Source organism: Nomascus leucogenys, unplaced genomic scaffold (assembly GCF_006542625.1).
Source record: "Nomascus leucogenys isolate Asia unplaced genomic scaffold, Asia_NLE_v1 001694F_27417_qpd_obj, whole genome shotgun sequence".
NCBI lineage: Eukaryota > Metazoa > Chordata > Mammalia > Primates > Hylobatidae > Nomascus > Nomascus leucogenys.
The window spans coordinates 1-14,360 of record NW_022096140.1 but is presented as its reverse complement, the minus strand read 5'-3'; the positions used below and the strand labels follow the sequence as shown (position 1 = coordinate 14,360).

The 14,360-nt window shown below is 42.1% G+C and overlaps 1 non-coding gene across 1 annotated transcript; it reads right to left on the bottom strand.

Moving 5' to 3' along the window:
- Positions 1–12,620: 12,620 nt before the first annotated feature.
- TRNAI-AAU lies at positions 12,621–12,694 on the bottom strand. Its single transcript has one exon. It is a non-coding gene; the product is annotated as a tRNA-Ile (tRNA).
- Positions 12,695–14,360: the final 1,666 nt, after the last annotated feature.

Below are 14,360 nucleotides of genomic sequence, written 5' to 3'. Positions count from 1 at the left end.
GAAATAGTGACTTAGTTATTTTGAAACAGTTTTGAAGGCATTATTTAGCTGGAAATGATAGAAAGACTGAAAATGGTGAATCTGGAGGTGGATCTTCCCTCATCTATATTTATCTTGTCTTCTTTTGAGGTCTAGGGTGTCTAAACTTCCTCTGAATTACCTGATCGTACTACAGTGTCTGGCACCGAGCATCTCCCCAGTGAATATGTACTAAATGAGTGGAAAGTAATGGATAGATTCAAAAGAGTTGTGCAAGAATAATGTTCATTATTTGGCAAATCCTTGAATGTGGTGTTTGATGGAAGACAATGAATCAAAGTTGACTTGAAAGGTAAGCCCAAGGCCAGACGTGGTGGCTCATTTCTGTCATCCCAGCACTTTGGGAGGCTGAGGTGGGCAGATCCCTTGACGCCAGGAGTTTGAGACCAGCCTGAGGAACCCAGTGAAATCCTGTCTCTACAAAAAATACAAAACTTAGCTGGTGTGGTGGTATGCACCTGTAGTTCCAGCTACTCAGGAGGCTGAGGTGGGAGGATCGCTGGAACCCGGGAGGCAGAGGTTGCAGTGAACAGAGATCACACCAGTGCCCTGGCAGTAAAGTGATACCTTGTCTTAAAATAAAATAAAATAAAATAAAATATAAAAGTTAAGCCCAGGCCAGGTGCAGTGGTTCGCACCTGTAATCCCAGCACTTTGGGAGACCAAGGCAGGCGGATCATCTGAGGTCAGGAGTTTGGGACCAGCCTGGCCAACATGGTGGAACCCCATCTCTACTAAAAATTCAAAAATTAGCGGGGCACCTGTAGTCCTAGCTACTTGGGAGGCTGAGGCAGGAGAATCACTTGAACCAGGGAGACAGAGGTTGCAGTGAGCCAAGATTGCACCACTACACTGCAGCCTGGGCAACAGAGTGAGACTCCAACTCAAAAAAAGTTTAAAAAAATACATAAAAAAAGTTAAGCCCAAAAGGTAAGTAAAGAGGAGGTCTGGAATCAGATATTTGGTGTATGAATGAATGAGCTAAAGTGCAAAAGAATGGGCAGAATAACTGTGAGCTGGAGCAGAGGGAAAAAAATCACATGTAAAATCTAAAAATATCTGCTTCTCAGTTCGGGCTTTCCCACTTAGCAGCTTTGGCACCTTAAAAAAAAAACAAAAAAACACTTGGCCGAGTGCCGTGGCTCACGCCTGTAATCCCAGCACTTTGGGAGGCCGAGGCGGGCGGATCAGGAGGTCAAGAGATAGAGACCATCCTGGCTAGCACGGTGAAACCCCATCTCTACTGAAAAAACACACAAAAAATTAGCTGGGCGTGGTGGCGGGTGCCTGTAGTCCCAGCTACTCGGGAGGCTGAGGTAGGAGAATGGCATGAACTTGGGAGGCGGAACTTGCAGTGAGCCCAGATCGGGCCACTGCGCTCCAGCCTGGGCGACAGAGCCAGACTCCGTCTCACAAAAAAAAAAAAAAAAACAACAAACAACAACAAAAACGCAGTTAGCCTATCTGATTCTCTATTACTTCTAAAAAGTGCATACTAAGACATAATTTTGTTGGCAAAAGTCAATCAGACTACATCAGGTAAATTCCCTAAGTCTCCTAGTATGATTCATGGCACTAAAATATGAGGAAAAAACAGGGAGGATATGATTATAAGTTCAGTTTGTGTTTTTTGTTGAGTGAATGTCTCCAGTCCTATAGATGCAAGTGTAGATACACAGTAAGAGTAGTATAAACGGGAGACACCTTGGAAGGCTATTTCTTCCTTCATTCATTCAGTTGGTCACTCAATGAACTATCATGAATTGAGCACCGTCTCTGTTTCTTATTAACAAAGGAGACTACAGAAAGGAAGAGTGACTAAGATCTCTGAAGAAGGGAAAAGCTAGATGACTGGGCCAGAAGAGGAAAAAAAGCAGCAAGACAGGTACAATTGTTTCTGGTCCCTCAAGCCAGAAGGTCCTATCATTATGTGACTACTGGAAACGGGTGAACTCCACCTTTCCTGAGTGGGGAATTCTTCCAGTGCAGCATTGGCTGATAAGGAGTGATTTCCAAGTAGCATTGATTGTGTTCTTTAAAAGCTAGGAATTGATAAAGCAGCAGTGCGTGGGAAATGAGATTTACTAATCTGGATGTCGCCTCTTAGGAAGAGTTGTTCTCTTAGAGCAGCAGGCCGCCTGTCAATCTCATATTCTGAAGGTCCTGAGTTTGAACATCAGACAAGGCACAGCTTATGCCGCTATTTCCATTAAGGGAAATGATATAGGTGCGATAAATAATGGAACACAAAATGCTATGAGATAATGATTTCAAGACAGACCAAATATTAGCTTAAAATTTAAAAGTGAGCTTTCTTTGTTTTCTTTCTGTCTGTCTGTCTGTCTGTCTTTCTTTCTTTCTTCTTTCTTCCTTCCTTCCTTCCCTCCTTCCTTCCTTCTTTCCTTCTTTCCTTCTTTCCGTCCTTCCTTCCTTCTTTCCTTTCCTTTCTCTTTCTGTCTTTATTTATTTTTTCCTTCTTTTGGCTTCTCAGTCGCTTGAGTCAAGGCGTGGCGAAGGCATATAAATTACACAAGAAACTTCAAGCTATGTCATATGTCTACCTCTCTAGCTGACAGGGGAAGCAGGGGAAATTTCACTTCCAATTGCCTGCTCTGAAGGTCATCCAACCATAATTATGGGGTGGGGTGGGTGAAGTCTTTTATTCTTTTAATCATCCAACAGATAGTTCTCAACACATATCTTGCTAAGAGACTGTTTTGGGTATAGCAATTCACAGTGAATAAAATACAGATATTCTCACCTTTGTGATACTATGTCAATGTTGGGGGGAGTGGGGAGAAAACAGACAGGAAGCAAAAAAGAAAAATAAACAAGAAGTCATGTGATGTTATCTACTGGGAGGGACTCATTAGGCAGTAAAGGACTCGGCAGTGTGGAGGTGACACATTCACTTTTCAGGAGAAGAATCAGGGAAATTGTCACCTTGAAGATATCATTTAGCTTCCCTTTCTTCCAATAGTCTTTCTTTACATGGGAACTGAGGACTCTAGGATTCTCTGGCTGGATCTCAGCACCTAGAGATGGATCTGGGCAATAGGAACTGCTCAGTAAGCATTACCTACTGCTTTGGTTGCCTTCTCCCTGGCCTCTTGGATTGAGCTTGCATCATACGTATTCAGTAGGAGCTTGCTTAGTGGATTTACAGGTTGAGGTTAGAACCCACCAGGATTCTCTTCCTGGAAAGAACAGGCTTCCCTCTAAGGTTTCATATAGACCCCGGGTGAGGAAAGGGCCCTAAATGGCTTGAAAAATTGAATGCTCTTTGGGCAAAGCAAGAAGCGCCACTATGGAAGGGCATCATTTGGGCACATATCAGGGTCTCAGTACAAAGATGAGTGCTCACGTGGTCAAGATGGTTAAGCAGAGAATCTGACCAGAATGTTCACGGTGCAAAGAAATAATCTTGTTGGGAGAAGGATCGCAACAATTGGGGAATTAGAATACAGCCTAAATGAGATTCAAACATAATACAACAAGAATCAGGCACAAATCCTTTACTACTACATTCTTTTGTACAAACCCATTTTGCCTAGAAAATCATACCTTACTATGCATCCCTATTGTGTTTCTCCACCATCTATTTTACTTTATAAATTTTATTTCACTTTTATCATCACAGAAGCTCGTTGCTACAAAATAAATGAGCAAATCAGCCAATGGCAACAAAACTGCACTGATATCTCTCCTTAGACCTCGAGAGCATTTTCCTTAAAGGTGAACAATACTCCACGTTCAAGAATTTTTCAGCTCTATGTGCTAGAAACTATACTGACTGTTTATTAATTTTTATGTAAGTTGGTTGATACAGTTTTTCAGCTTCCCCAAGTATTCTTACCCTAGTGTTACAGATGACACTGAAGCTCAGAGCAGTTAAACCATTTTCCTTAGATCACATAACTTTAAAGAGGGAAACCAGATATGAAAAGCAGATTTCTTTCTCAATGAAAAAATCACAAGCTCTTGCTTTATTCTAGCACATAGTCTTATCATCTGTTTTCTTCACACCAGCTCACTGATGTAACATTCATTCATTTACCAAATACAGATAAATGAGTGGATTTATTCTTGCATCGATCAGATATGAATTCAAAATCTCTTCTGTATCTGCCACACTGGGCTCAAGACTTGCCAGTGCCTTTGTCTCCTCTCCCTCAAATCTCTCCACCCAATGTCTTGACAAATACTGTAGATCCTTCCTGCATAAACTCTCCAGAATCTTTTTCTTCTGTTTTACTCACCTCCCTCTTTATCCATGCTATGGTGTTCATGGAGGATGTTTTCTTCAGCATGAAGTGTGAAGGGGATTGAAGCTGCAGAAAGATTCATGCTGTTCACCTCAGGAACTGACATAGTAAATGTGGATACATCTCAATCCTTTAATATCTTTATGACTTCTTTCTCTTTCTCCCCAGATCCAGTTTTTCCATTTTCAAGTTCTTTGACATTTAAAACTAAAAACCTTTCCCTAAAATGCTGCTTTTCTACCTGGAATTTTTTCAATGAGTCTTTAGCTTTCATAATATTCTCCCAACAGATCTCCAAGCATCCAGGCTTTTCAACCACTACTTCCCTCTGTGTATATTTTACACACACACACACACACACATACACACACACACACACACTCCACTTAAATTGAACAGGCATATTTCTTTACACAGGAATTCCTACAAACATTCCACCCTATACCTACCCTAGGTTTTCTCCACCCTATGTCCACTCTTTCTCTGCATTGCTGAATGTATTTTTTTTATTCGTTCACTCTGATGTGATCTTGGTCTCTTATTCTTTATGCCTCTTATCTGCATTTTTTTGGTTATTATTGTTCTGCCATGCAGTTGGATATGTAACTTTTACCTGACACACCTTAGCAAGAAGACAACACATGTCTCAGATGTAAGTAAGAAAAACACTCTCCAGGGATTTCCTAGTGTAGTGCTCAGCACACTGGCCTCATTCCTGAAGGTCCCTCGGTGTGAAAAAAGCAGGAGCTCTTTGCCTTCCAGAAATCTGCACCATCCCACAGCCTCAGTTACAAGAAGCAAGTGACAATGCCATCCCTTTTCTTTTAAAAAGATCATTTACGCATCCTGAGATATCTGTGACACATTAGCTGGGCAGGGTCCTTCTGTGGGACATGTCATTTTCCATCTCAGAATATGTGAAACTTGACATTTTGGCAACACCAGAGTTTTCCCTTTGTGACTTTCTCTTTGTTCCCTTTTCTCCTCCTTCCTCGCAGAGAATAAGTAGCCACTGCACTCTTGCCCTGGGCCATCAATGAGAAGATCTGCTCTTAGTGGAGCCCTGCTTTCGCGGTGAAGGCCTTGAAGTCGCGTGTGATCTAGACTGCCCACGACGGATGAAAAAAGATGCTGTGAGATGAAGAAGTAGCTCAAGTGGTCGAGTGCTCACTTAGCATGTGAGAGGTAGTGGGATTGAAGCCCACATTCTCCAGGTTTTACTAGTCGGACCTCAGGTCTCCAGGTTACAATGGAAAAAAATATGTATTAAACACTGATCTCAGAAAACAATACGTTAGACACTGATCTCAGTAGCAGCCTGGACACTTCTTTGGCTCATTATGTAAAGGCAGCAACAATACGGGGTTGACCAAGATTCTGCTGGTATGTGGTATAGTATACATCTATCGATGTGTAATTAGTTTTCTGTTTCTTTGAGGAGCTGTGATAAAAAGGGTCATATCCAGTTGCGCCTATTCTCCCTGTTCCCTCCTGCAGCTTGGTCCTAAATGCAGCATAATTACGGAAAGCGTAGGGCAGAGCCACTCAGGTAAATACAGCCCCAGCTTTCTGATCAGGAGACCGAAACTAGGAGTTGCCAAGTAACCAGGAAAGACACTGTGGAGAGCAAACCCGTCAAGTTGTATGTGAACTCCTGGATGCGCCTGTGAGCTGTGAATAAGTAGCTCTGATCAAAGACAACTTACCTAAAAAGAGTCTGAGAATCGAACTAAGTGGCAGCCTACTTTCCAGTCTTCACTGGCCACTGGGTTGCACACACTCCAGAGTCTCTGAATAGCAGTGTTAAGGCTTTGAAAATAGAATTGACTTTGAAACTACAACACACAAGCCTGGCTGGTTATTGGAACTTGAACACGAGGCAATCACGTGCCTGCAAAAACAAAAATAGCAATATTATCTTTAAGATTTCAACAAGACACAGTGTCTCATCACATATTGCAAAGTACAACCCCAAAATATTCAGCATATGAAGAACCAGGACAATCTTAATTCACTTGGCAAAGAGAATCCTCAAATAACAATACTGAGAAGACACAGATGTTACAATCATCTGACACATACTTTTAAACAGTTATGATAACAATGCTCCATGAATGAAGGGATAACACTCCTGAAGTGAATGGAAAGTTGGGAAGTCTTAGCAAGTATCTGGAAGCTCTAAACACTGATCTTAAACTTAAAAATTAAAAAATGTATTCATCAAAACTATTAGGAGAAAAAAAGCTTCAGTGGGTTATTTCAATAACAAAATTGAGACACTCAGAATAAAATCAATGAACTTGAAAACCGAACAAAAATACCAACGTAACCTGAACAATAGAGAAAAAGGAATGTTTTTGCAAATGAAGAGAGCATCCGGGACAAACAGAAAAATAACAAAAATCTAACACTTACATCGTTGTAATCCTGCAGGAAGAAGAGAGGGAGGTCCTCCAGAAAGAAAACTTTGAAGAATTAATGGCTGAAGATGTATCAAGTTTATCAAAAGACTTTAAAGTTCAATAAACGTCAAGCAGGTTAAACCCAGAGAAATCCATACCCAGACACATCATAATCAAACTGTTGAAAACTAAGGAAAACCATAAAAATCTTGAAGGCAGACAAATGAAAATAAAAGGGAAACTGCCACTTGAATGGACTTCTCATCAGAAACCACAGGGGCCCAAGAGAAACATTTACTAAATACCAAAAGAAAAGACCTGTCAACCCAGAATGCTATGTGGAGCAAAAATATCTTTCAGACTAAAGGTAAATAAATACATTCTCACAGGAAGGTAAACTGAGAGAATTCATTGCTAGTAGAACTGCTGGACAAGAATTAGCAAAGATTTAAGATGAGAAAAATGATACCAGAAGGAAACGGGACACCATCAGTGAAGGAGCGAAAGCAGAAATAGAAAATGTCTGGGTAGACATAACAGACTATTATTCTTCTCTTGAGTTCCTTAAGGTATGTTTCATGATTGAAAGCAAAAATTGTAACTTTATCTGATGCAGTTGTCATTGTATCTAGACGTACTACATACATAACATAAAAGGGTAAAGGTAAAGGGCCTATCTGCTGATGAAGTTTCTATATTCAACTTGAATGGTAAAATACTGATTCTACGTATACTGCGAAAGGTTATATATGTATATGGTGATCTCTAGACCACTTAGGAACCAGATTTAAATAAACCAAAATAAACTAGGAAGAAGAACATAGAAGAATTAAGACAAGAGGAACAAATGATTAATAAATTATTAAAAAGTAGATCTATCGGCTGGGCATGGGGTCTCACGCCTGTAATCCCAGCACATTGGGAGGCCGAGGCGGGTGGATCACCTGAGGTCAGGAGTTTGAGACAAGCCTGGCCAACATGGTGAAACCCTGTCTCTACCAAAAATACAAAAAATTAGCCAGGCATGGGGCCGGGTGCCTGTAATCCCAGCTACTTGGGAGGCTGAGACAGGAGAATCACTTGAACCCGGGAGGCAGAGGTTGCAGTGAGGGGAGATTGCACCATTGCACTCCAGCCTGGGTGACAAGAACAAGACTCCATCTCAAAAAGAGAAACAACAGATCTATCTAAAAACTTATCTATAGGGACATTAAATGTAAATGATCTAAAACAGTGAATTGAAAACCAGAAATTGTCAGAATGTATTATAAATGAATATGCTGACTATAGGAAAGTCACTAGTAATATACTTATATGTGAGATTAAAAGTTATACAGCATATTGAAAGTAAAGAATGGGAAAAGATATGTCATTTAGGCTTACTCAAAGAAAGCTGTGGTGGATATATTCAAATCAGACAAACCAGATTTTAAATTGTGGAAAACTTCCAGGGATAAAGGGGGCTGTTACACAATTAGAGGTGTCAGCACACCAGAGAAATAATGTCCCAAATGCATATAAGGACACAGGGCTTCAAAACCCGTAAGCAAAATTGGATAATCCAGATAAAAATAGAAAAATCCGATTACATTTGCAGACATTAACACTCCCCTCTCAGTAACTGATAGATCCAGTAGACAATAAATCAGTAAACACATTTGAGAACTGAACAACATCCATACAGCAATGGATCTAATCAATCAACTTTCTAAAGCAAAATCACAATTTGGGTAGAAAGAAGAGAAAAAAATTAAAAGAAAAACAAGATCATGTTATAACTAGGAAATCAGGAATGTTCAGAGTGCAAAAGAGTGATATATTGAAACTGACATTTTTGGAAGGGTTATTTAGCTGTAAATGACACGACACAGAGACTGAAATCGTAAAACTGGACGTGGATCTTCCCTTCTCCATATTCGTCCTGCCTTCTCTTGAGGTCTGGGCTGCTTGAATCTTTAGAATCTCCTGAACTTACTACAGTGTCTGGCACAGAGCATCTTCCCTGTGAATGTGTACTGAATCAATGGAAAGGAATTGACAGATTCAAAAATGTTGTGCAGGAATAATGTTTACTATTTGACAAATCACTGGATGTGGGGTTTGAAGGAGAAAAATGTGTCAAAAGTTGACTTGGAAACAAAGCCCAAAAGGTAAGTGAAGGGGATTTGGGGAATGAGATATTTGGTGTGTGAATGAATGGGGTGCTGTGGAGAGGAGTAGGGAGTAAGACTGTGAACTGGAGCAGAGAAAGAATCACGTTTTAAAATCTAAAACATCTTCTCAGTTCAAGCTTTGACACTTAGCAGCTCTGGCACCTTGGAAACAAAACTTCTCTGAGGTTCCATTACTTCTAGAAAGTGCAGATTAGGACACATAGTTTTGTTGGCGAAACTCTATTGGACTATATGAAGTAAATTCAATAAATCTCTTAGTATAATTAATGGCATACAAGATTTGCTTTACGCTTTTTGTAGCAGGATTGTCTCCAGTCATGTAGATGCAAGTGGAGGTAGAGAGTAAGTCACAGTAGTATGGACAGGAGACACCCTTAAAGACTATTTTTTCATTCCTTCATTCGTTCAGTTGGTCAGTCAGTGAACTATTATGGACTGAACAAGTCCTGTGTGTCTTTTCAAAAAAGGAGACCATAGGAGGTGTAAGAGAGACTAAGATCTCTGAAGGAGGGAGAAGTCAGATCACTGGGCCACAAGAGGAAAAAAGTCAGCAAAACAGGTACAATTGTTCTTGGCCTCTTGCCTCAAGATGGTCGTCTTGTTAGGTGCATACTAGAAATGGGTAGATTCCACCTGTCCTGAGGATAAAATTCTTTGGGTGCAGGATTGGCTGATAAAGAGTGATTTCCAAGCACCACTGATTGTGTCCTTTGAAAGTTAGGAACTGATAAAGCAGCAGTGCTTGGGAAAATAGCATGTGGGATGTCAACTCTTGGGTGAGAACCGCCCTCTTTCTGCAGCAGGCCACACATGAATCTCATAATCTGAAGGTTTTGAGTTTGAACATCAGAGAGGATACAGTTTTTGCTGCTATTTCAGTTGAGGGAAACAAAATGGGTTCACTAAATAATGAAATGCAAATGCTATGAGATAACAATTTGAAGACTGACTCAACATTAGCTTAGAATGGAAAAGTGATTTAGGTTTTTTGGTGTTTTGTTTGTTTGTTTGTTTGTTTGTTTTGGCTTCTCAGTGGTTTGAGTAAAACGAATGGTAAAGGGATATAGATTACAGAAGAAAACCGTAAGCTATATCATATAATTGGTCTTTCTCACTAGCTGATGGAAGAAACGGGAAATTTTTCGTCCAACTTCCTGCTCTCAAGGTTACCCAATTGTAATTATGAGGTGAGTGGGTGAAGTCATTTATTCTTTTATCTTACATGTATTTCTCGAGCACATATCTTGTTAAGAGACTGTTCGGGGGTACAGCCGTTCAACAGTGAAAAAACGCATATATTCTTCACCTTTGTGAAACTACTTTCTAGTTGATAGGGTGAGGAGAAACAGATCAGAAGCGAACAAGAAAAATACCTAAGATGTTATGTGACAATGTCTACTGGGAAGGAATCCATAGGCAGTAAGGGACTTGGAGTGTGGAGATGGCCCATTCAGAAGCTCTTAGGAGCGGAATATGAGAAGTTGTCACCTTGAAGACATCCTTAACCCACCCTCCACCCCCTCCCCACTCCCCACTCCCCACTCCTGCTCCTTCCTTCAATCATCTTTCTTCACGTGGGAAATGAGGACTGTGGGATTCTCTGGCTGGATCCCAGCACCTAGAGAGGGATCTGATCAATAAGAACTGCTCGGTAAGCATTACCTCTTGCTTTGGTTGCCTTCCCCCTGCGGACTGCTGGCCTCTTGGATTGAGCTTGCATCATAGGTGTTCAGTAGGAGCTTGCTTAGTGGATTTACAGGTTGAGGTTAGAACCCACCGGGATTCTTTTCCTGGAAAGAACAGGCTTCCCTCTAAGGTTTCACATAGACCCTGGGTGAGGAAAGAGCCCTAAATTGCTTGAAAAATTGATTGCTCTTTGGGCGAAACAAGAAACCTTCCTATGGAAGGGCATCATTTGGGCATATATCGGGGTCTCAGTACAAAGATGAGTGCTCAAGAGGTCAAGATGCTTAAGCAGAGAATCTGACCAGAATGTTCGGGTACAGAGAAAACAGTCTTGTTGGGAGAAGAATGACCATTGAGGCCTTGGAATATAAGCTAAATAAGCTTCAAAGGGAATACAAAAAAGAATCAGGCATAAATCCTTTACTACATTCTTTTGTACAACTCAATTTTTTGCCTAGAAAATCATACCTTGCTATGCATCCCTATTGTGTTCCTCCACCATCTATTTTGTGTTTTAAGCGTTATTTCATTTTTATGTTCACAGAAGCTTGTTGCTACGACTACATGAGCAAAACAGCCAGTAGCAACAGAAATGCGTTAATATCTCTCCTCAGACTTGAAAGCATTTTCCTTAAAGGTGAACAATGTTCCACATACAAGGAGGTTTTCAGCACTAATGTGCTAGAAATTATACTGAGTGTTTCTTAATTTTACGTAAGTCGGTCAATATAGTTTTTGAGCTTCCCCAAGTATTATTACCCCAGTGTCATACACGACACTGAAGTAAAGGGCATATCACTCTCTTTATTCTGTGTATGTATGTCTCTCTTACAGCTAAGGAGTCCTAAATTATAGTTTTGTAAACATTAGTTCTAAATCATTCTGATCACTTGAATTTGAAAATGTCCAAAACCAATCACATTAATGTAATAGAAAATACAGGTTTGAAGTGCATTGGCTCACTGTTGTATTTACTATCGATCAGGGAGTGAAAATTCCCATCGCGGAAGAGGGTTCATTCCTGTCTCTCAGCCTCAGCAGAGTTAAACATTTCAGAGCTTTCCTGACTTTGGATCTATTGCGCATGCTCTGTCCTTTACCACTATCTAATCCTAGGGGCATATAGAGCACTCAGAGCTTAGAGGTACATTCAGTGAAATGGAACCAACCACCAGATAGTGTAGCCTATTGTTCATCTGACCAAAATGCACTACGTTGGGATAGCATGGATTCTACAGACCCGGAAGCCCATTTGGACCACAAGACACTCTTTCCATCATGGCCTGCACACCTATCCTTCACTCTTCATTGGCTCATGCAGACTTTTAAAAGTATTAGCAATAAGCATCCTACCCCCAAGAAGCTTATGATCTCATGGAGAAGATGGCCAGAACAGACATCCCAACATGGTGAATTGCGCTGAAACAACGTGTACCTGGATCTCCGTGAGTGCTGGGAGGGAAGCAACCCAAACTCAGAAAACTAGGAGAGGTGTCAGGGAAGACATTTTCCAGAAGATGGTTTCGCTGTCTAACAAGCCGTGAGACGAGCAAAGAGGAGATGAAAGGCTCAGCGTTCCATGGGGACATTTCCGTAAGTCCAGTATCTCTAGAGTTGAGTGTGGGAAAGCTAAAAGAGAGGAACAAGAAATGAAAAATGCGAATTCTTGAGAGGCTTTACTTACCCTGCACAAGCCAAGGACAGGTCTGCGGGAAGTAAGCAGATGCACAGTTAGGAAAGCCCGTATCAGGAGTTAGTCACGACAGGAAAGATTTGTACACTTTGGAAATCGTAAAAGAATGAAGAGCCCAGGTCCTCGTTTCCGTCTCTGTTTTTCACGTTCCTCCCGGATTTCAATTTCCTTCTGGAATCTCAGCTCTCTTCATCATCCGCTCTGGCAGGAACACTAAACTGCAAACGCAACCCTACGATTCAGCGAACTACGTCCCGTCAAGATTTCTGGGTACATATCCATTTACTTTCTTGTTCTCCCGTGACTTTCCATATCACTGCACACAGTTGCTACTGTAAGATAAACAGTAAAAAGCCGCGTGTGGCCGGTACGGGGATCGAACCCGCGACCTTGGCGTTATTAGCACCACGCTCTAACCAACTGAGCTAACCGGCCCCGCCGGAAACAGGGGACCTTACCTCTCTTGAGAAGTTTAACGGCGAACGTTATTCCAATCACCTAAGAAACTTTTCTGAAGTTCTTGGAGCTGGAAAGAACCTACGATCTTTGCTGACCTGTTTAGGATCCTCGGCAAATTTCTTCTAACCCTGAAATTTCCGTTAAAATACAATTCTGCGGAAGGAAAGTTCAAATGTCACCTGCTTCAGTGTTTCATGACAAGGGGTTTTAGCGACGCCATCACCGTCCGCCAGTACTGTGGCCTGTCCGTATCACTCCTTTCTACTTTGCTTCCGTAGCTTCTGAGCGACCCGTGAAGAAATTGACGGAAAACGGAAGGAATTACCGCCAGTTCCTTTCCACGGGACGTCAAGGCCAATATAAGTCTCCACCCAGGCTCCTCTGCTCGTAACTTCTAGCACGATTCCCACTGTATTCGCCCATGTTTCCCAAAAGTGAGTATTTGATCCCTACCCCACCCCATTTTTAGCAAACTCAGGAAAACACTCTCATATTTCTATCTGAAAAGGACACTTTAGAGAAATACTTTCCATTACAGTCTTTGTGTTCGCATTGTATTCCTTCTCGATGAAACAGGTATAAGTCCATTGGTATTTTACGCACGACAAGACAACTTTGAAGCCCGACTCATGACCTTTAGATTAAGAAACACTCTCCGGAAGCCCTGCTGATCGCTGGGTCTTACGAGGTTGATGCCTTCTGTCCCAAAGAGAACTATTTCCCTGCGTGTTTCCGCCTGGCTGCCCACTTCTCCAGTAGAGAAACAGCTGTTCCTCGGGATTCATTTTTGGAAGTTCTTTGGGTCCTGGGTAAATGGGGCCGCATCTTGCAGCGTCGACAAGGTGGTTGAATACGCAGGAACACCCACAGTACCCAGGGACTAATAAATAGCTCAATAGGTAACTTTCGAATAATTGAATAAAGGAAGTCTCAACCAACCCCCTTGCCGTATTACAGATGGTCCACCTCTCTGCTTAGACTATTGTGCTAATGTCCTGTTCCTTCTCCCGGCTTTTGAACTAGCTTCTCACCTCTCTCCAATCCATCTTTCGCGGGGCTGGCCTGTCTTTCCGCCTCATTTCTGAAATTCTATCCATTGCCGCCTCTATGCAAACAGACTCTGGTTAATCCTTCACTCGGTATGGCTCCCCTCTTCCGCACTTTGCATTGCGAGAAATGCCCTTCCTTGAGGCAGCTGGAGGCCTCCTCCTCCTGAAAGCTTAATTGTGGACACAGCCTTGAGTAGAGGCGAAAAGGAAAGAAGGCTGGGAGATAATGGGGGAAAAACACACCTTTGGTCTGGTTTGAAAGCTGGCGCCCGAAAAGGGGAGCGAAAGGACAAGAAAAAAAAACACGCTCCGAAAGTGTCTGAGATTGCCGCGGCCGTAAAGCAGAGCACTAACCGCGGTACTGACACGGGAGGGGAGCAGGGCTCCACCGCCGGGCCTGTGCCCATGGACCTAGGTGAGGACGGGCTCTCCTTCCTCCGCGCCCAAATGTTGCATTTCCCAAGACCACCCTGGCCCGCCACGCCCCCATCCTGTGCCTATAAAAACTCCCGAGACCCTAGCGGGCACGGACACAAGCGGCTGGACGTGAAGAGGAACACACCGGCGGGAGAACACAGAACACCCACCCTCTC